Source organism: Schistocerca serialis, chromosome 7 (assembly GCF_023864345.2).
Source record: "Schistocerca serialis cubense isolate TAMUIC-IGC-003099 chromosome 7, iqSchSeri2.2, whole genome shotgun sequence".
NCBI lineage: Eukaryota > Metazoa > Arthropoda > Insecta > Orthoptera > Acrididae > Schistocerca > Schistocerca serialis.
The window spans coordinates 581,193,364-581,216,646 of NC_064644.1; the positions used below are offsets into that span (position 1 = coordinate 581,193,364).

Below are 23,283 nucleotides of genomic sequence, written 5' to 3' on the forward strand. Positions count from 1 at the left end.
GTAAATCAATGTTTAGAGACACTACCTGCATTAATAGTCAAATCTTCTAAAACAGCAGCTCACCTGCAATGTACAGAACATAGCTAACGCCCCACGTACTTCTGATGTTAGTATATGCCACATCTTGCTCAATAAATTGAGTACTGTTTCGTGGCAAAATGATTCCGAATTTGTTTTGTGCTGACGAAAGGCATGTGGGAAGGTGAATATTTCTGTGATACGTAGATTTGCTAGTGTTCGCCAGTTCTCACTACAACCGAAGAAATGATGAAATCTGGTGGCACGGATCATACTGTCTGTAGGGAAAAAAAGAACTAATGAATACAATGCTAGTCTCCCAGAGCAACTGGATAAAAGAACAAAAATCTTCACGAAAGACTTGTGTTCAAAAAGAAAAATAGCCTGAAAATTTCTCTATTGACAAGATTTGGGAAATTCAGAGATTCACCGAGTCCCAATAAAATATCAATGTACAAATAAGTAGGCTACAGCGGCGGATGTCAGCCTCTCTAAAATCTTTGTGTCCATAAGGCCGAGTCGTCGCATAAAGAAACCGAAAATGGTAATAGCGCTACAGTCTGTGTCCTGAGGATTTCCGCTGCTACACGGCAAAAACGTCGAATACTTTCTTATTTTTAGTGTCATAAAATATCTTGTGAACCTGTGAAGAGGATGTAGCAACCACAAGTAGGTGTCTTGCGAGCTTTCAAAATTGCACTTCATGGATGGCACCTTGTAGCCCTCTGTGAGTGTAACAACTATGCAGAATTTGTATCACGTGAAGATGAGATCTACAACAAAACATTCCGAGCGTGCCTTAAAATCGTACAACGATCGCGGTAAGCCCACGCCTTTGAACACATGGAACCAGTTCAGACTAGCTTCCTCTTCAACTTCCCATTACTGCTTACCTCTTTCTTTCCGTTCTGTTCCTTATTACTTTGTATCCACTCTCAGTGTGTGTGACTGTGTGTGTGTGTGTGTGTGTGTGTGTGTGTGTGTGTGTGTATGCGTGCGTGTGTGTGAGAGAAATAAGGCTGAAGTGGCGTTTTAACGATCATTGAGCTCTGTTACGACTTCATGTAAGAAAACATATTGGATAGCAAGTGTGTAAGTTGCTATAATGAGATCCGTTCTCCGTTGGTCATCATAAAACTCTGTCGTGCAAATGAAACCCCGTCGTGTCTAACATAAATAATACCGGTACATAACGTCTTGCCACTGCTGCTCTGTGACGCCTGTTGCCAAGGTATCAGTTAATATGGAGAGTTATGTCTTACGTTGACCTGTGCACAGAGCGTTCTGCACGGTTGCGTATGCGCGATACGTTCGCCGAGGCTTAGACGAGTCCCGTATTTAGAAACTGTTACTGTATAATGAGAGAGGAACGAAGCGGATGCAGTAATGCCGAGAAATCGCTGTTGACATATATGAACGACTGAATCGCTTCCGTTTCGACTTTCTCTCGGTACACGCGGTTCTAATTCTCATTAAATTACTTATATTTATTTCAGAGGTTTTATAAAATCTCTTACCCATTAAGTTCTTGGTCACGGAACGGGTAAAAAATATGTAGTTCAAATAATGCTAATTAAGAAAAATCAAGAAACACGAGAGATTCGTTTCAGTAAACCTGCACAGATATTGTAACATAGCGAATACAGTAAATCGTTTGTTGTGTGTCGTGTATGGAATTGAAAGACGAGAATACTCCTTAAGAAATCCTCTCAACTTAGATTTTAAAATCTGAGGTAAGTCACTCTAACGGTGTATGCTCAGGAGATAAGAACGTGTTACTGGTGGGAAAATTAATGCTATGTGTATTGTTGACTAATCAAGCGCTGCTGTTGCCTCTCAGAAAATTGATAATACATGAGAGTAAAGCTATACAGCGAACCGGATAGCAAACAAAATGACGAACGCGGGCAGCATGATCATTTTTTACATTACTTTCAAGCCTGAACGAAAGCTCTGGGAGAAAAGACGAAAAACTTAAGTTCAGCGTTCCGTGTTAATCATGGATGTAAGAAATGCAATCTACGCAAAACAAAGACAACCAACTTATGTATTTACTAAAAAAAACTTACCAACTAGGTGACGTTAATGAGAAGATACCTACATCAGAACTAGTTTGCACATATTCTAACTTCATAAACTAAGTAGAAAAATTCGTTAGTGAGATTTGAAAAACTGACGTTTTGCTTTCAAGGTATCGTCAATTTTTCATTTGGTATTACTGCTTCCAACCAAGGGAACTGCTTTCGAATGTTAATCAGTCGATCCAGTTCGATGTGCTGACTTAACATTTTTGAAAATGTACTACAACAGATAGGCAGCAGTAAAACTGCACAAGTTTTCCTTCTCTGTGCTTCTCTTTCAACACGACATTTCTTTGCAAATCAGTAAGCTCCAACTGCCATTCAACTGACACAACGTCGAGGTTAAAATCAAATTGATTCTAGAAAAGTAGAATGTCTCTCTCATTTCTCTCGCAAATATGAAAATCCCTCCAAAATGTGCTTCTACAACCCACAAATATAATTACTTTTTTTGTCGAAAAATAAAGGATGACATCTTCGGTGATTGCAGCACAAAGCAACTTGAATGAGATTTTCACTCTGCAGCGGAGTGTGCGCTGATATGAAATTTCCTGGGAGATTAAAACTGTGTGTCCGACCGATACTCGAACTCGGGACCTTTGCCTTTCGCGGGCAAGTGCTCTATCATCTGAGCTACCGAATCACGACTCACGGCCGGTTCTCACAGCTTCTGCCAGTATCTCGTCTCCTACCTTCCAAACTTTACAGAAGCTCTCCTGCGAGCCTTGCAGAACTAGCACTCCTGAAAGAAAGGATATTGCGGAGACATGGCTTAGCCACAGCCTTGGGGATGTTTCCAGAATGAGATTTTCACTCTGCAGCGGAGTGTGCGCTGATATGAAACTTCCTGGCAGATTAAAACGGTGTGCCCGACCGAGACTAGCAGTATCCTTTCTTTCAAGAGTGCTAGTTCTGCAAGGTTCGCAGGAGAGCTTCTGTAAAGTTTGGAAGATAGGAGAAGAGATACTGGCAGAAGTAAAGCTGTGAGGACCGGCCGTTGAGTCGTGCTTCGGTAGCTCAGATGGTAGAGCACTTGCCCGCCAAAGGCAAAGGTCCCGAGTTCCAGTCTCGGTCGGGCACACAGTTTTAATCTGCCATAAAGCTACAAAGCAACTTGATACACCGAAAATGTGAAAACTTTTTTAATTCTAGTTGTGCTACAACGAATGACAGTTTTCTCCGGAATCCTGTGTTCGTCCTGCAGAGATCACAGTCGAGGTTATCCTTTCCATGAAGTTTCAAGTTCAGTTCATCATAAATAACAACTTAGATAGACAGGTGGGATCTGACAGCTGTGGATCAACTGTAATTTTTTTAATGAGAAAAGCATGTATTTCATGCCGAGCTTGTGACAACGAAACAGTAATTTACCGTAGCTGAGCACCATTACTGCTGTGTTATAAGCCGGTCACAGAATTCAATATCAATTTCTCAAAAAAAAAAACAAAAAACAAAAAAAGGACTCGTTTCGGTACACAATAAATGTCTAAGTGTTCCCAAAAGAACGCTTGCTCAAGAATGATACAGTGTATGAACACAGCGCGCGGACTGTGGAAACTGAGCCGCGATCGTCGAAATAATAAAGCAGCATAGCACATAGCAGACAGGAGAACTCAACACGTGTTAAGGTGTAGTATTCTAAACACAATGCTAAAATTTAAATTGTAGCCCAACGTTTCGTGTTCCGCACGTTTTATTAATGAAATTTGTATACTGTCGGTGGGCGGGACGAACTGACACGGCGTGCAGGATCCTGCCCGGTGGCAGTAGTTCGGTGACTACTGGTTAGATTACGTCACAGAAAACAGCTGTTTTTGGAAATAAAAAAGTGCTCATTCGGTTCCGCTGACACGAGGCGTCGTTTGGGGCTAAGGGCAGGCGTAAAGAGCCGTGACGCACGCTAACGTGCCGTCGAGTTTCAAGAGAGTTCGGATGGCCAGCGGCAGAGCGCTTAAGGCGCTGCGGTCTCTCGCACTCTGTTTCTCTTAACCTGCACGCGACTGTCCAGCGCTGGAGCTACACTATGCATGTAAAACTGGGAAATTGACTATATCTGAGATGTTGTTGTTGTTGTTGTTGTTGTGGTCATCAGTCCTGAGACTGGTTTGATGCAGCTCTCCATGCTACTCTATCCGGTGCAAGCTTCTTCATCTCCCTGTACCTACTGCAGCCTACATCCTTCTGAATCTATTTAATGTATTCATCTCTTGGTCTCCCTCTACGATTTTTACCCTCCACGCTGCCCTCCAATACTAAATTGGTGATCGTTTGATGTCTCAGAATATGCCCTACCAACCGATCCCTTCTTCTAGTCAAGTTGTGCCACAAACTCCTCTTTATTCCTATTCAATACCACCTCATTAGTTATATGACGTACCCATCTAATCTTCAGCATTCTTCTGTAGCACCACATTTCGAAAGCTTCTATTCTCTTATTGTTCAAACTAGTTATCGTCCATGTTTCACTTCCATACATGGCTACGCTCCATACAAATACTTTCAGAAACGACTTCCTGACACTTAAATCTATAGTCGACGTTAATAAAATTCTCTTCTTCAGAAACGCTTTCCTTGCCATTGCCAGTCTACATTTTATATCCTCTCTACTTTGACCATCATCAGTTATTTTGCTCCCCAAATAGCAAAACTCCTTCACTACTTTAAGTGTCTCATTTCCTAATCTAATTCCCTGAGCATCACCCGACTTAATTAGACTACATTCCATTATCCTCGTTTTGCTTTTATTGATGTTCATCTCATATCCTCCTTTCAAGACACCATCTATTCCGTTCACTGTCTTCCAAGTCCTTTGCTGTCTCTGACAGAATTACAATGACATCGGCGGACCTCAAAGTTTTTATTTATTCTCCATGGATTTTAATATCTACTCCGAATTTTTCTTTTGTTTCCTTCACTGCTTGCTCAATATACAGATTGAATAACATCGGGGAGAGGCTACAACCCTGTCTCACTCCCTTCCCAACCGCTGCCTCCCTTTCATGTCCCTCGACATTTATAACTGCCATCTGGTTTCTGTACAAATTGTAAATAGCCTTTCGCTCCCTGTATTTTACCCCTGCCACCTTCAGAATTTGAAAGAGAAGTATTCCAATCAACATTGTCAAAAGCTTTCTCTAAGTCTACAAATGCTAGGAACGTAGGTTTGCCTTTCCTTAATCTAGCTTCTAAGATAAGTCGTAGGGTCAGTATTGCCTCATGTGTTCCAAATTTCTACGGAATCCAAACTGATCTTCCCCGAGGTCGGCTTCTACCAGTTTCTCCATTCGTCTGTAAAGAATTCGCGTTAGTATTTTGCATCCGTGACTTATTAAACTGATTGTTCGGTAATTTTCACATCTGTCGGCACCTGCTTTCTTTGGAATTGGAATTATTATATTCTTCTTGAAATCTGAGATAAGTTTCTTTATTGTGGGACCTGCAGCATACCAGTATATTACGTTACAGTAGAACATTGCGCAGAGAAATCTATGAATATCTGGGATAATTTGTCTAGTATGCATAGTTATCAGGAGGGAACTAAAATGGATCGTATTGCTAACATTAGATAAAGAAAGAGGAAATATTTTAACGATTTGAAGTAAATACAATGGTGCATCGTTATTGCATCTGTGCTCTTGCTGGTAAACATGTCAGCATTAATAATCTAGAACATACTTCTCATAATTCACAAATATTTTTATCCCTACAGACCGATTAAAATTACTTGTTAGTTGACACTTCACGCGTTGGAAATGGTTCCTTCCACTCACAGTGCTCAAATGCACGCCCAAAACGTTCACAGTTGCTAACTGCCACAACAATTGGTCAATGCACTTCTAATTCCTTGTCCTTCATTCTTTCTCCATGTGTTTAGTTCCCTAACCATGAAACTTACTTCATCACACATCATAACAACACACACACACACACACACACACACACACACACACACACACACACACACACACACACACACACATACACACACAAACACACACACACGATGCTAACGAAATAAATACGTTTCATACACAGCACTAATCAAATGTTACTGGATACTTCCGCAAAAGACGCGATTCAGCGTCACATATACAGTTATCGTAACCACAGAAATCGGATTACATTAGATAATCTTTGCAGAACATCGTGTGAAACCGAATTTCCATAAAGCGAGATTTAACAGCAATAAAGTATGTTATAAAATGCATTTTAGGGTCGTAGGTTCGATTCTCATCAATAACATCGAATATTTTCATTTATAAATCGAATAAATAAGTTTGATTATTATATTTACTCAGTTAATTTGTTTGGATGTAATTTTTTTTAAATTTCTAATTCTTTGCCGTGACATTTTCATCATCTTATTGCTTATTTGCTCTTATTTTTCTTCCCATCATTCCATTTTTGCTTAGAATCTGCCTGTGTCGCCTATAATCTGCAAGCAAGTGCGAACGACGACTGCTCATCGGTTGTTAACGTGATGGCTCACGTAGCCAGTGTGAAGGTAGTTCCAGGTGGCCAATGATAGAGAGAAATTAGGGTTTGCTTTTAGCGCTGAAACTGAATTTTTTCTGCAATGAGTTTGCTTGTAGAGGTTACTTTTAATCGCCGCGTGCTAAGCCATCGTGATGTTAGTGCTGCCACAGATCGTTGACTTACGTTTTCTCAGACACATTACGTATCACAAGGTTGTGATTAGCGTAGGGAATAAGTTTAAGTTCAGGGTTGCAAAACACCTTGTCTGCCGCAGTTCAGTCATTGGTCGCTAATTGCCATAAGGCAATTTCAAACGGACTACAGTGCTGTTGGCGATATGTGACTCCGACAGCCGTTTTGACTGCGTAGTCATTCGCGCTTATGGAAACGACAGCAATTCTGGAAGTTTCAGTGGTTGCGTTCTATTTGAAAAACTCAATGGCAAATCCTTGTACATGGCGAAACAAAAATCTTTAATAGAAAATCACCACATGACACTTCTTTACGTCATTGTAGGTGATGAAATATTTGGGCTGATCAGAAATTTAATCAGACTGTATGGCGCAAAGAAGCTGATTTCTGAACGAATTATTACTTTACTATCGACTAAGTTTATAGTTAGGTATGCTGAGTGCACATTTGGTATAGCGTGTGATAGTGAGAATGTTACATCACCGATTAGATGTCGGTGTGACTAGTGCTGAACACATCATGAAACCGACTACAGTACTTCACAACTATGTTGGAATGATAAATGTATTTACTCAGGAAGAGATCTTAGACGTAAATGTCACAAGTATAAATGCTACCCATAATGGACGACCCACTTCGTCAGCGAATAATGTTCGGGCTAAATTTACCAAGAATTTTTCTAACGAAGACAGATTTCAACATACATACCACGTGATACGAACGAATGTGTAGTTGTTAACGATAGAGTTTCTCTTACCTATATTTTTTTCTTGTCACTTCCTTCACACAAGGGAAAACCCATTTCTTCCCGAGCTCGTCATCTCAAAATTGTTAATATTTATACGACTTCGACTTTCTTTTTAAAATTACTGGCCTACTTCGTCTCTTAATAGCTCGATGTGAGTATTCTCACCTACGGTTTCACTCATTTTGCGCTACGTTCAACAAACAAAAGTAAGAGACACTCACGTAAAATACGCCCCGTCACGATGGAAACGCGGGGTCTACTGAACAGCGCACGATCGCTATCTAACTTTTTAACCGCGTGTCAAGAGGAGTTTGTCTGCATCTAGAGACTCTGCGTACACGTTAATGCGCGCTCATGTGGTCAGTTGTAAGTTGCACGTGATATCCAAACAGGCGACTCGAAAACGCGCGTCAGGTTTCCGTCATGTGAATACAGCCAAATGCTGGTTACGCCCCTGAGAGGCGGCAGCGTGTACACACTTGCGGCGTTCGTAAGCATTGCGTACTGCCTAACATCCACTCCCCTGCTCCACGTGAAAGGTGGCAGGATGAGCAGAATCAGAGTTCCTGATTCGCTTCTAAGATATCTCTCCGCTTACAGATACTCAACCTTAAGGTTTTCTTATTACGAATCCCTGTAACAAGCTACTGGGTTAGAGGAAGGATGCTGCACGCCCGGTTAGCAGACTCTGCTGATTCCGTAAAATCGCGTCGTGCCGGAGCCGGCGAACTCCAAAGAGCGCCTAACGACGCCGAGAAGGCTCAGCGAGCACTTCGTCCGAAACAAAATTTGGAGCTGCCAGCAAAACACACGATAAAAAAAGTCTGCGGACGCAGAAGCTTCTTGGACTTCTCCTCAAAACATATGATGATACCCGTTATAAATTCAATCACCTAGATTCATTGAAGGTCCGGAAAAAGGTGTTCCAAAACACCGAGACCGGTTCCCTATTAATAAACCAACAGGTGGTGTTGTCGTTACAACACATGGACACAGGTTTTTTCCTCTCACGGGAGAGCATCGCGGATATGCTGAAAATCGTGAACCATAAACTGCTCTAAGATAGATGCTAAGTTTCCCGTTAAAGCCTGCTTACAACATTTCAAAAATCAGTAGTATGCGCATAAGTCTACTCCTAAACAACCTCTGTTGTCTGTCAAACAAAATGGTTCAAAGAATGTGATTTTGGTTAATGAATCAGCCACACCTACTACAATGATATTTTTATCACAAACAGTAATAGTAAAAACTTTAAAGTTATCATCAGAGCATTGGTCGACTTCTTGAAAAGACCGACATTCTAACGACGGCTGCAGAGCTCTGACTACAGAACAAATACATTAAAGAAAAAACGCCAATGTCACGCTCGATGCAGTTCTCTCTTACGCAGTCGCAAAGAAGAAACTACAACCGAGTTGACAGAGCAGAAGGTAACGCCTGCGCTCTTTCGTTTTACGGGTGATCCGTATCCAAGCAAGTTCCGTGAGAGCGAGTGAACGTTGAAACTTCAGACTCTTAATGGTAAACCGTAGATATATCTCACAAAGATGCTGCAGAAGATTAAGTTAATCCATACCAAAAAAAAAAAAATGTTGTGCTGCACGACGGCCTTGTGCAACTCTTTCAATTGGAAGCCACTTGGGCTACTTACGCGTCCTTGAAACGAACTGCAGGCGATTTTCACCGGACGGTCACCCATCAGAGTATTAGCCGGGCTTAACTTTCTTTAGCTCCAGTTTCCTTTTTTTCTATTTTCACCTTCACTTTGATCGTCAGTGTTCTCAGTATTCTCGTAGTATGGTCTGGGTGAAAGTCCTACAACAATCCTCCAAGTTCATTGTTATATTTCACTCAGTTGTTTTATTACGAAGGGCAGCCAGCCCTCTCGCCAAACCTGCTGAACTATCGTGCCGGCTAGTACTCGAGCAGGAACCAGTGCTACCAACGTGGCAAGGCCGTTGGTCATTCATGCATTACTTACTATAGTGCAATTGGTTTGAAGTACACAGCGTTAGTAACTGTGCATTATTCGACTTAACTTCGTATTATGATGTTAACAAGTTCACAGCAGCTGAGTTACCTCTTACAAAGTTATAAACACATTATGACGCTTTGTCGACCCCGATCTTAAATCAACGCCACAACAGTACAAAAATAAGCGAAGGGCCCCACGGCTCTCTGATTACGCTTTTGGCGACCGTAAGAACTACAGAGTACCTAGGAGCAACCACCCACTTAAAGTGTAATGAAAAGCAGTTGCTGGCTGATTGGAGAAATCTTGAGGAAATATAATTCATAGACGACAAAAGTGGTTCACAAAACACTTGTATGAATTAGGTTTGAGTATTGCTAATTCTTCAGGGACTCTTAACAGGTTAATTTGATAGAAGGCAGATAACTCCCAGGGAGGACCAAATTGTTTAGCATCCGCGAGGATCTTACAAAGATGTATCACGGTGGGGTTTACTGTTGAAATTCCACGGAGAGATATGCGTCTGCTGTATGCGTTCATGAAATTACCACGACAGGAAAAGTAGAGGTCATATGGACGCCTATCGACGCTCCTGCTTCCCATACAGTATTTTGGGTGAATGAAACAGACTAGGGGGGCTAAGGCACATACCGAAAGGTGGCGTGTGGAGTAAGGATGTAGAATTACAGTGAAAATACATATAAATAAAAAAGTGAATACTCTTCTTTACTGCTACAGAACATCGCTGTTTCGTATGCGTTCACAGACATAGCACTGGGCTACGCAGCAGAGACAGCTAACTACTGTAATATGTTGCAATGCAGTACGCTGAGACTCTGCACGTTACTTGGTTTCGATAGTTCTGTAAGTGACAGAGTATTGAAAATTAACGTCTTCTGCATTGTCGCGGACTTGCATCACGGTTGAGTCGGGACAGAGGGAGGGAAGAGGCTTAAAGGAAGTGTCCCGTAGCTCGCCAGCAGTGATCCTACAGAAGGGCTGAAAAGTAAACTACGGTCGCCAGATGGGGGTCTGAATCCAGCTTTTGCCGACGACATGCTCACAGCCGCAACCAGTTCTCCTCCACCCACGGCAAGCAGTGGAAACCCAGCGCAGGAAGTGGGTGGTAAAATGAGGCAGCAACGTAATTTCCGCATTGCCTGTAAGTGTGGTGGCACACTTACGTCGTTCAACTCGATGGCAAATGGACAAGCGGTGTTCAAGCGGAAACGGAAAATGCAAGCGACATAGCTAAATCTCGGGCTGTTTTTGTAATTGTCTGGATGACAAATTTGAAGGACAGGTACGCATGTGATAGCGTGCGCTACCGAAAATGTTCCCAAGCCCTGCACATAGAAAAGATTTTTTTCCGATACTCACAACTCGCATCCTGTTGGTGGTAAAAAGATAGGGTCAAGTATTTTGGATAGTCCTCGGACTAGGGACCGTTTTTATACCCAGCGGAAAGTTTGTCTTACAGTAACTGTCCTATAGTCCAGGGTCAAAATATGGATACTGCAGACTTCATTAAGCTAAGACAAAAGGAGCAAACCAGCTAGTTCTTTCTACATTAGGTGTTGTCTGCAGTGTGGCTGAAGAGGCTTTTGGAGACACCATTTAGTCAATGGACGGTTCCTGAGGAACCAGAAAAACATCGTTTTTGGGTACCAAAACCGAGCCGCGGATTCCAAATTGGATATTCACAGCAAATGGCTGAAATTTTTACGATATATTTCTAACTTCCTGATCGCAAAAAAATATGAAAATTATCTTTATATCTTTATCGGTTACAGTGGTACAGAGGTTCAAAGTTACCCTAGTTGTACAAGTGCAATACGCTCGTAAAATTCGATGTGAGGCGATATCTAAATAATAAATAACATTAGCAGATTGCTCAAATTTTAACGGTATATTCTCTACGACTTTATCAAGAAGCGCTATCTTCTCATTTTCAAAATTCCTCATTCATTGTAGAAAAACTCCAAAAAAGTAAGGTTTTTGGGTACCAAAGCCGGCTGCGGATTCCAAGACGGCTATGCACAGCAAATGTTTGTAATTTTTGCCAGATCCTGCGACAACGATCTCGAAGACACTTGTATATTTTTTGTATCTTTATACTTTAGCAAGCTACAAAGGATCAGAGTTACCCTGCTTCCACTCGTAAAATCCGACATGAGGCGAAATTCAAATAATAAATACCGTCAGAAATTGCTCAAATTTTTACGATATATTCTATAGGCTTCTATATAGACGTCGCATCTTACTGTTTTCAAAAATCTGTATCCTTTGTCAAGAAATGTGTCTACTTTTTTTTTTACCAAAACACAGGCACGGATTCCTAGACGGCTATACACAGCCAATGGCTATACTTCTTACGATGTATTCCTCCGCTCTCGGTTAACCTTGAAAATGGGAGTGTGAGAGAAAGAGAGAGGCACAGTGGTAATGAAACATAGCTGAAAGAGACAGAACTGTGCTAGGAAAAGTGTGAAGAAGACAATGCGAGAGGAGAAAAGAGAAAGTGCAACTGGGTGGGAGGCAGTGATAATGAGAGTCTATGGCAATGACTACATGGAAGATAGAGCTCGTGACAGAGGGAACATCAGCAGCTGGATGGAATGAAGTAGCAGTAAGAGAGAGCAAGAGATGGACTGTGACAGTCAGAGGACACGGTAATAGTATCAGAGAATGAAGGAGCTTATGACTGTGAGAGGCAGGGTACACTGTCAGAGAGATGTAAAGAGATAATAACAATGAGTTGGGCTGAATGAGTCAGTGAGAATGGTCAAGGCAGAGGGAGTGGGCATCTGAGACTTACAGCGGTGGAGTAGTGTTTGTGTGTGTGTGTGTGTGTGTGTGTGTGTGTGTGTGTGTGTGTGTGTGTGTGAGCGAGTTACAGTTAGGGGAGCTTATGGGACGGATAGGTGAGTTGCATATTAAAGACAGCGCGAATATGTTCATTCGCGAAAATTTTAGGGATTTTTTTAAAAGTGCTGAGGACTGTAGAACGAGACATTTGGTACCCTGATTTTCATGTCAGAGTCCTATTATATATATTCGTCGTTATTGTGCTCCGACAGGATCATTTTTCCGTTCGCTAATATATGTGTCATAAACTTTATCGAAGACATGTCGTGATTAACTTACGTGCCTGTGGCTGATTGTCAGAGTTGGGCCACATGACGCGCTATATTGCGTGAAGTCCTCTATCTAGTTGTGAATCTGGGTAGACATCTTGCACGAATGTAGTTTGCTGTAATTATGTGATAGTCTATAAACATGAAATCTACTTCATCGCCACTACCAGTTGCTTTTAGAACACCATGCGTCAAGAGCGTGCCAACCGCACCAGTGCTGGTTTTTGTGGAAAATGTCGTACTTTGGTTTATTCAGCACAAAGAGATACGAATCAGTCTGTATCCACTCTAAGACACAATTAAAAATCACAATTTTTTTACACAGGAAACATATTAATTGCTCCATAAAGGCGCAAGTATCGTACAAGCAATCAGTTACACAACACCAAGAAGAAAAGAGATAAAAATACGGATTTCAATATTTTTTAAAAATCTCCTTCACCGTCTAATGAAGAAGGCATCTTGGGAAGACTGACTCCTTTTAATAAACCTAACAAGAAAGGAAGTGGAATAGAAACAGAAACTAAATCGTTAAGTGTCCGTAATGAAAAACGTTAAGTGTCCGCAATGAGATATTTTCCCCTATTCATATGAAATACAGCGAGGTGATTACACACGCGAACTGAAATACAGAAGTTAACATGCTGTTCGCTTGAAAGAAAGAGCGGAAAAATAGAGCGACGTTCGTACGCCAAAAGATTAACGGTGATTACACGTCGAGGTGTGTTGTATGTTGATGAATTAATTCCTCCGCTGTTCCCGCCGTATGGAAACCTTTGGAATCTTCGTCAGAACTCAGCAGCGTTTAACCGACAAACAGACATCTCAACGGAATTACAAATGATCACGTAGGAAACCGATAAAGAAGACGCCTCAAGAATGTGACCTAATGCCGAAAAAACTATACCCTCGCCAACGAGCTGACTGATAACACACTCGAGATATTAGAATTGAGAATCGCTACACTGCAGTGCAATGTAAATACGATTTTAAGATTTCTGTCTCCGATTATTTCTCTAGTTATGACTGTCTGTTTACATAAATGAAAGCTATTTTAAATAATGAGCGTTAATTTCATTCACAGCCATGCCCGGTCTCAAAATGTTTCATTTCAGTGGATCGAAACCGTCGCGCCTTCTTAAATTTCACTAATAGCTACGTTAAATGCTTTTTATCACCAGTCCTGATTTCACAACCACAAGATTTGATCAAGCACTCTTTATCTTGTGAATAAATCGCGATGAAATTAGAAGAGACAGAAATGGACTGACGTATACGCAGCACTCCCTAATTAAGATTCTTCGGATCATTCATCTACATCGACCACATCATCAGAGAAAAGGGTGTCATTGTCATTGGACCGCTCGTATTCTCTCTCTGTATATAAATCTTCTAACGGATAGGAGAGCATCAATGTACGGCTGTTTGCTGCTGATGTAGTTCGTGGAAGGTGTCGTCGAGTCGCGGTGGGAGGATTCACGATGAATTAGACAAAATTTCCAGTCGGTTTCATGAAAAGCAGCCTTCTCTAAATGTAGAAAATTGTAAGTTAATGCAGATGAACTGGAAAACAATCCCTTGATATTCGAATTACATCATTAGTAATGGACTGCATGACAAAGCCATGTCGATTAAATATCTAGACGTTGCAAAACGACATGAAATCCAACGAGTACGAAAGGATTCCGATAGCGAAGGTGAATAGTCCAGTTTATTGGAAGCATTTTAAGAAAGTGTATCTCTTCAATAATGCAGACCACATGTTGAATACTAGTGCGACCCATACTTGAATACTGTATCACTGTTTGCGATCGCAGCAGTTCAGATTAACGGAAGATATCGAAGCAGTTTACAGGCGGCCTGCTAAATTTCCTACCTGTAACTTCGATCAACATGCGAGTGTGCGCAGATGCTTGGTGAAATCAGAGGGAATCATTGGAGGGAAGAGGACGTTCTTCTCGCAGAATACTACTGACAAATTTAGAGAACTGGCATTTGATGCTGACTGCAGAACAATTATACTGCCGCCAAAGTACATTTCGCTTAAGGACAACGAAGATAAGAGAAATTAGGATTCGTACGGAGGCTTATAGTCACTCTTTTCTCCCTCGCTCTATTCGTCGCTGGAATAGGAAAGTAAATGACTAGACGTTGTACAAGACATCCTTTTCCAAGCACCTTACGTTGACTTTCGGAGTATGTCTATAGATGTAGACGCTTAATTAAACGCCACACCACGTGACACAACCAATGTCTGACCGAATTTGCAAGTCCGGATGGTTTCGAGAGTATCCAAACCAAGAGCAAAAGCGTATTACTTCACTCGATTTTTTAAGAACACCACAGATATTTGGTGGTCAAATGTTTAAAAATTCTTTTCTGATACGTTTATACGTCTGTCTAAAAAGTAGAAGAAATATTATCGCCGTTGAATGAAATGTGGGAAGACAAAATCAAGTCGATACAATATCAGCAGATGAATGATGCCGTTATCGAAGGGTACTTGTATCTAAAATTAAGTCGCGGTTTTGGGTAGCTGAACTCTCTCTCAAATGCGACGTTATTGTACGTTTCAGTTGATTTCCATATTGATTGTGACAGCTTGCAGTTGCCGGGTTCGCTTGTGGTCTCGTACTGCATATCATCTCCGGCTCACTAGTGGGCCACTTCCGCATACCTCAGGTACTAACATCATGCCCGGGATTCCGGGTTCGATTCCCGGCGGGGTCAGGGATTTTCTCTGCCTCATGATGACTGGATGTTGAGTGAGATCCTTAGGTTAGTTAGGTTTAAGTAGTTCTAAGTGACTGATGACCATAGATGTTAAGTCCCATAGTGCTCAGAGCCATTTTTGAACTAACATCATGGTGGAAAACAACCAAAATGAAGATATTTATCGCACTTCGGGCTTAAAGCGTACGCAGAAGGGAAGACAATGAATTGGGCGTACACACTGCAGTGCAAATTACAGTGAAGTTTACTCTAACTATATGGAATTATACCTTTTATTTTCAAATGATTTTTGTTTCCAGTGTTACAGTAATATTGTAGTTAGTGTGTGTATAGCATTGGACACATATAACTGACCAATGTTGATACGTGTAAATTGCGAATGGCTGTATGGCCATAAAACTAAACGCCAACATAAACAGAGAAAAAAATATACTTTGAAATCTGAAAATTATGCTTCGCTTTATGGATGTAGGACCTCTTTTGTCGCCGCTGTGACAAAAGTCCGTTTGTAGGTTGACACTAGATTCGAAGGTGACTGTTGCATTAAGAAACTTACCCACCAGTATTCGTCATGTTTGGAGACGATAAATTGTGCTTTAGAATTTTAGGCTACCACACGGAGTTACACCATCACGGTTTCAGGTTGGTGTGGCAGGAAACCTCTCTGTGGTGTCTCGCGTACTGAGAGTGGATGAAACTGTTCCTCAGCGGCCGTCGGTATCAAGTGGTTGTTTGAACTCTGCTATTCTACAGAAATAACCTACGTTCCGGCCACCGTATTACACCGTATCTTTGTCCTTCATTTCGATAATCAACCTTGACAACTCAATATCAACATCAAACTGCACGAGAAGTTGCCAGTCATCCACAAGTCAGAGATACACATTTAACCCACATCATTGATAGTTATGAAGTCTGTTTTTATTCAGTGTCCATATGCTCACGTCCTTCAAACACACAAGCATGTCTGAAGGACATTGTAACATAAACATACAGACACTGTGTGAACACAGACATTTTGAGCATCAGTGATGTATACACGCATCGACAGGCTAATAGGTCGATAAAAAATTTGTCTCTCCCTGTGCGGGAATCACAAAATTTGCGAGCGTAAGTATTGTGGATTTCGTGGCATACGGAAGCTTGGGTCAGTCCTCGAGACATGTTCAGACAACCGAAGTTGTTAAGCCAACGGTCGCGATAGGCAAAAATGGTTCAAATGGCTCTGAGCACTATGGGACTTAACAGCTGTGGTCATCAGTCCCCTAGAACTTAGAACTACTTAAACCTAACTAACCTAAGGACATCACACACATCCATGCCCGAGGCAGGATTCGAACCTGCGACCGTAGCAGTCGCGCGGTGCCGGACTGCGCGCCTAGAACTCGCGATAAGCGGAAAACCCGTTATCGAGTCGCGGTCCACCACAAATGTTCATATTGTCGCAAACAGCAGTCGTTTATCCAAATTCACAAAATACTTCTCTATTTAAATGGAAACGTACTCTACAAACACACCAGAAAGTAGAAGAGTATAACTCACAGTTAGGGATAATGTAGGAATTTGTATTCCTACCAAAAATATTGAATGATGAGTATTCGGTCACCGTAAAATAAACTTTAAAATTTACTGTACAGTAAAGACATACATACGTATGCGCCTGTCAACAAAACTGAGCCACAGTAGATACGAAAGAATTCGCTGATACTATAACTCTGTATATTGACACGAGTAAAGTATTTTTTTTCTGGGAAACAAAGATTTCTACTTCAGAATCGTTTGATGGAAGAGAACCATAGTAAGTATTAAATGAACTTTAACTATTGAAAAACTGTTTTGCAAAGAAACGTCCTTCCTAGGTGTACTCTAGAAGAATGTAACGTCATAAAATTTTAAGTAACTTAGAGTTTTCTGGAGAAATGAAAAACAACACATCCGTGTCTTTTCCCCTTCACTGACCTCTTGCTCTGTCTCTAATCACCTCGTCGTTGACCGTACATTAAATTCCAACCTCCGTTCTTACCGTTTTCAAAATTAATATATCGCGGATGTAATGTAAACCTGATAAACATGTTTGCGCCATTAGCGAGCAATTTTAAGTAACTTAGAGTTTTCTGGAGAAATGAAAAACAACACATCCGTGTCTTTTCCCCTTCACTGACCTCTTGCTCTGTCTCTAATCACCTCGTCGTTGACCGTACATTAAATTCCAACCTCCGTTCTTACCGTTTTCAAAATTAATATATCGCGGATGTAATGTAAACCTGATAAACATGTTTGCGCCATTAGCGAGCAATGACCGGTAAAGCTGGCCACGATTTATGTATGGCACGTTGAAAAGTTGTTGAAACCAAAAGTCTTTGGCTTTGTGAGATGGACGTTGAACGTATGAGGAAAAGTGTATAGAAGACGTTAACAGAGGTTTGGAATTATAAGAAGAGCATCTATTAGCAAACTATGAGTACCGCGACATAGCAGAGATCTTCTCACACTTCCTCCGTTTCTGTTTGGAACTTCAGGGTATAGTGGCAGTTAATATTCCACATTAGCGTACTCCAGTCAATGCTGAATCACTAGATTGCCCCAACTGTATAACTTTCTAGGAGCACGCACATCGCATTTGCTGTACCATTAGGATGCGTGGACGGGGTGGTGCCACTGAAGTCTGTTGATATTGTTATTAGTAATTGCACTAGTAACGGGAAAATTCCACAGCATGTTTACTGTGTTAACGTTCTTTTTTCCGTGTTTCCAGATGCTAATCGATTGCCGCTTTTTCTTGATACTGGAACAATTCATAACCCTGGCCAAGGCGGCGGCTGAATACCAGACATCGATACCTTCTGAGGAATTCGAAGAAGTATTGGTAATATAATTCACATTGTCGAGCAGTTTCTATCACAAATATTCAGACGCACTATTGATCTACAACGTCCGAGAAAAGCGCTGCATCCGTAATTTATCATATGACTCCACATATGGCCCTAGGAAGTGGTCACACATCGTAGGGGAGTAGCGATAGATGCTCTGCGACAGGAGACGAAATATGGTACTCGTTTTGCAAGACATCAATGGATGGTACGTAATTTTGGTTTATGATAAATAACACACGTCACACGAAAAACGATGTTTCATTAAAAAAAATGTACACCGTTCTTTTTACTTCAACATGCATTAACGTCCGACGCATCGAGGAAATTTAACAAAGAATGTCAAAACTATAAATATTTAGTTTCGAGACATGTCATCGTTATCTCTTAAAAATTTTTTGCTCTGTTACACTTGATAATCAAATTTATTATTTCGGTTCACTTTGAAATGAAATACGCACCACGTGCAATGCAAAATGTGCACGAACCTCACGATGTAAAAGCTCAATGTTTTCGGAGAAGTTATAAAGATGAATTAACTTGCGCATTGTTTGTTAGCAGACGCCCGCATTTACACAAGACAAAAGAGAAGAAATTTACTGAATTCAGTATCACAGTAGTATAACTGTACCGATTGGCGTCAAAGACAAGTATATAAAAAAAACTAACTACTTGTAACTTCTTGTATTGCACCTCATTGCGACGACTATCTTTGTTTTTCAATGATCATTTTCAGCTGCGGTCTACAGCCCACTTTTTATTTATTTGTTCACTTATTTAGAATGCAAACTGTCCTGGTGGAAGAACATCCGCAACTGAGTATTACAGCAGAGGTTGAAAATATCACTTCAGTTGTAAATTACTTTATTTTCACATTACCGGTGCTCTGCGCTCATAGGCAGCACACTGCGCCTGGTACGCGCGGCGCTCGGGGAACGCAGCGCAGCTACGACACCTGAGGATGGGCTTATAACAGTCCGAAACCGTTCATGTCAATATAAAGACAACTGAAGAGGTATTTTCAATTTCTGCTATTTAGAGTGGCTTCAGACAGTGGTCGATACAAACAAACATAAGATTTAGGAACAAGTGGCAGAATTAAGGTGTAGGTAGCTTGTACAGAGGATACGAATACAAAATAATTTTATAAAATTAATGTTCGTACACTTTGTTTCACTGACACTGGTCATTGTTGCAACATAACAAGTCTCGTTATATAGCCGCTCAAGCGTTGTCATCTTATCGCACTGAGCTTATGATGGGTGCAGAACGAAGCTGAAAGTGATAAAGGAAATGTTTTTATTTTTTCCGTCATAAATGTTTGGTGAAAGCCTGCGAAGATAGAAAGAATGGCTTTTTTGGTTTACAAGATAAATTTTTGCAGCTGGCAGTCACGATTTTCTTTTATTTTATTCTTGCACGAGGCGTTTCGGGAAATAATTTCCATTATGAACTGCGTTGTCCGTGTATTATGACGTTTATGCCTGATGTATGCAGTGTTATCTACTGCATTGGTATCGTACATTTATGGCTTTATTTCAATATACAGGGTGTCCCACTTATCTTGACCACCCTAAATAACTATTTGTCCAGATGAAAATTTTTAAAAAGAATTCAAGGAAATATTCTTTAGCCGTCAGGGGGACATCAATCAGCAAGACTGTCTTCGTTGTAGCTTTGTTCTTTACAAAGATATGAACAGCGGTATGACTTTTTTAAATGGCACCTTGTAATTTTTATTCGGTAATCCATTTCCTCTCCTAAATACCTATTCAAAAATGTATCACAGTGTACCATTCACTGAAACTCAACGTTATTAATTACATAACACAACACTGAGCCCGGGATTACAAACTCGTCCTCTTGCTGGAGTTGTCAGAAAACAAATGAAAACCAAATAAAAACATAACACAAAATTGACTTTAACTCTCCTGTACCGTTGCCCAGGAGTAGAACATTCAAAGGTGCTCGAAGTGGTGACCCTGGACACCGATACACTGGTGCACTCGTTGAATGAAAGAATTATTTACTGCTTGCAGTGTTTCCTGCCGCTAGAGTTGTTGGAATATGGCAATACACAAAGTTTTTAATGCATCCCTAAAGAAAAAATTCCAGACGATTTAAATCAGGAGACCCAGCAGGCCAAGTAAATGTTCCTCCTCGACCAATCCACCTGGCAGGATACCTTCGCTTCAAAACACGACTAGCACGTAAGGCATTATCTGCTGGACATCCATCGTGTTGATACCACATTTCTGGTTCTTAACAGCACTTCATCCAGAAGAGGAGGAAGAATTCGTCTTAGGAAGTTGGCATACGCTGTGCCGTTTAGACTACCATTGATGAAATAAGGGCCAATAATTGCAGTACCAAGTATCCCACACCAGACGTTATCACTCCATTGACGCTGATGTTCCACCTGTCTACTCCCTTGTGGGTTGTCGCTGGACCAATAATGCATGTTCCTTGTATTTATCTGTCGTGACTTGGCAAGACAGCCAAGCCACTATGAGATAGCCGAAAGGCACGCGTTTAAGCTCACGCAGGATGCCGTGAGGTCTGGAAAATGACAAGGTCTTTATAGTAGCAAAAATAGTACGTAGCTTCTGGAATACTTAACTTTATTCCATAATTGGTGAACATCGCTCAGACGGTACATGCATCACAAGATAAATAGCAAATGATAATGTCGCCTTGCTAGGTCGTAGCAAATGACGTAGCTGAAGGCTATGCTAACTATCGTCTCGGCAAATGAGAGCGCAACTTGTCAGTGAACCATCGCTAGCAAAGTCGGCTGTACAACTGGGGCGAGTGCTAGGAAGTCTCTCTAGACCAGCCGTGTGGTGGCGCTCGGTCTGCAATCACTGATAGTGGCGACACGTGAGTCCGACGTATACTGCCGGACCGCGGCCGATTTAAAGGCTACCACCTAGCAAGTGTGGTGTCTGGCGGTGACACCATATTATCTGTCCTTTGTTTGAGAAGTAACATTCATCGGTAAATAGAACATTGGAGAAAGAAGTTCACGCTGGCGAGGATTTGCTGCTGTGCCCACTGACTGAACCGTACACGAGTCTGGAAATTATCCCCATGCAATTCTTGGTGTAGGTGTACATGGTAAGGATGGAACCGGTGACGTGTAAGAATACAATGTACACTGGTTTTAGAAATGCCAACCTCTTGTTCAAGCTGTCGTGTGCTCACATGCGGATTCATAGCAACGGAAGCAGAACAATAACTTCGGCAGCTTCGTCTGTCTGCGTCTGTGCGAGTGCTACGACGGTTGCGTTGTCGTGGGTTGAAAATTCCCGTTCCCCGAAGCGTCGCAACAAGACGAGAAAACATCCGTCGGGAAGGTTGGTTCTTGTCAGGATATCGCTCTCTGTACAGCTCCGCTCCTTGCGTAGCATTTCGCCTACCTTCAACAACAACAACAACAATAATAAAGGAAGCGTTATGTCGATGCAGTTTGTAGGAAGGACAGCCTTTATTGTATGCCTACTCTACACAACAGTACTTAAAAGGACTAAACTACTGTACTAGATGTATCCGTACATAAGAAAACAATATTGCAATTACTGACATTTCTACCTTCAGCTGACGATGGTTGACGGAACGACGCGTGTGCATTCTACTTATGTTTACATTTTTCCTCTGTCAACGACAGCACGTGGATGTGTTCCATTACCCCGAGTACCTGCACTAAGCGCTGGGAGCGTCAAAGTCATTGTTGTGTTATATAATCAATAACGTTGTGTTTCAGTGAGTGGTACACTGTGATACATTTTTGAATAGGTCTTTAGGAGATGAAATAAATCACCGAATAAAAAGTCTTACCGTTGTTGATATCTTTGTAAAAAACAAAGCTACAACGAAGGAAATCATGCTGATTGATGTCCCCCTGACGGCTAAACAACATTTGCTTGAAACATTTTGTAATTTGCATCTGGACAAACAGTTATTTGGGTAAATGGGACACCCAGTATATACAGGCGCAGCTTTGTAAATGTAAGTTTCCCTACAGATAACGATGTAATTGAAAATACCTTTCGATTACGTGTTTCTTCTTGTCTTATTTCTGTACAAGAAAAGTACACCACGGATCATACCATAAACATCACACATATATCCCATAATGCACAGAAAACACGCTTGATGAAGGGAAGTTTTTCACATACCACATCGTACGGGATATAAAGGGAGAGAATGGCATCAGCAAACTATACTATACAGAATTAAAAAATAGTTTTCTTTGAATTAAAACTAATAAATGTCCTCGAGAAGAAGGGAAAAAAGGAATAATTCTGGAATCACAGCCTCTCCAAATGGGCAACTGCACAGGAATTTAAATAGATAATACCTTGACACCATTTAGAAAATCGGAGATTTTCCGAACTGTTGTATAAACGAGTTTTCACGTAAGGTGGAAATTTTAACAGTACCGATGTAGGAAGTGTTCGGCGCAGCGGCGAATGTGTCACGGGGACTTAGTTCACTTCACAAGAGAACAACTGGACGAGAACCTGTAGCACCTTGCTCTGCACTGCACTGAGAAGTACGTGTGTGGGTGCGCGCGCGCTCGGACCGGCTGCTCGCTGCTAGGTAGATAAGCCGAAACTGAGGAGCGCCGGCCGGGACTGCGACGCTGGGAGGCTCTGCGCCGCGCCGGCCGCCGAGTGCGCTGTAGCAGGTAGCAGGTGTGTGAGCGCGCGCGCGGACCCTCCTACCTGCGTGCGCTGTATGCGGCAGAGGCTGCCCGTGGCTGGTGGCCGGTCGGAGCGTCGCGGCCGCGGTCGCCGGACTGCCGCGCCGGCGGACTCCGGCGCGCCGCCTCCCCCCACCCAGCCTCCCTCCCTCCCTCCCTCGAGTGTCTCCATCTCTCTCTCCCAGCGCCGCCCACCTCCCGCCCGGTGCTGGGGGCCGAGGTCACTCGAGTACCGCCCCTGCTCGCTAGTGACCCGGACCATCACCTTCACCCAAATCACCACTCTTGACAGGCAAACACTTTGTCGCCTTGTCTAGACCTGCTCTCGTTGGCGCTCAGACTTTTCTCGGA

The 23,283-nt window shown here is 41.9% G+C and overlaps 1 protein-coding gene across 1 annotated transcript in view; it reads right to left on the reverse strand.

Annotated features, from left to right (window-relative positions):
* LOC126413265 (zinc finger protein 358-like) overlaps nt 1–23,019 on the reverse strand; it is a 526,926-nt gene extending 503,907 nt beyond the window's left edge. Inside the window, exon 1 of the mRNA XM_050083167.1 lies at nt 22,955–23,019. The gene's annotated coding sequence lies outside the window, so the exon portion shown is untranslated. The remainder of the gene's footprint in view (nt 1–22,954) is intronic.
* Nucleotides 23,020–23,283: the final 264 nt, after the last annotated feature.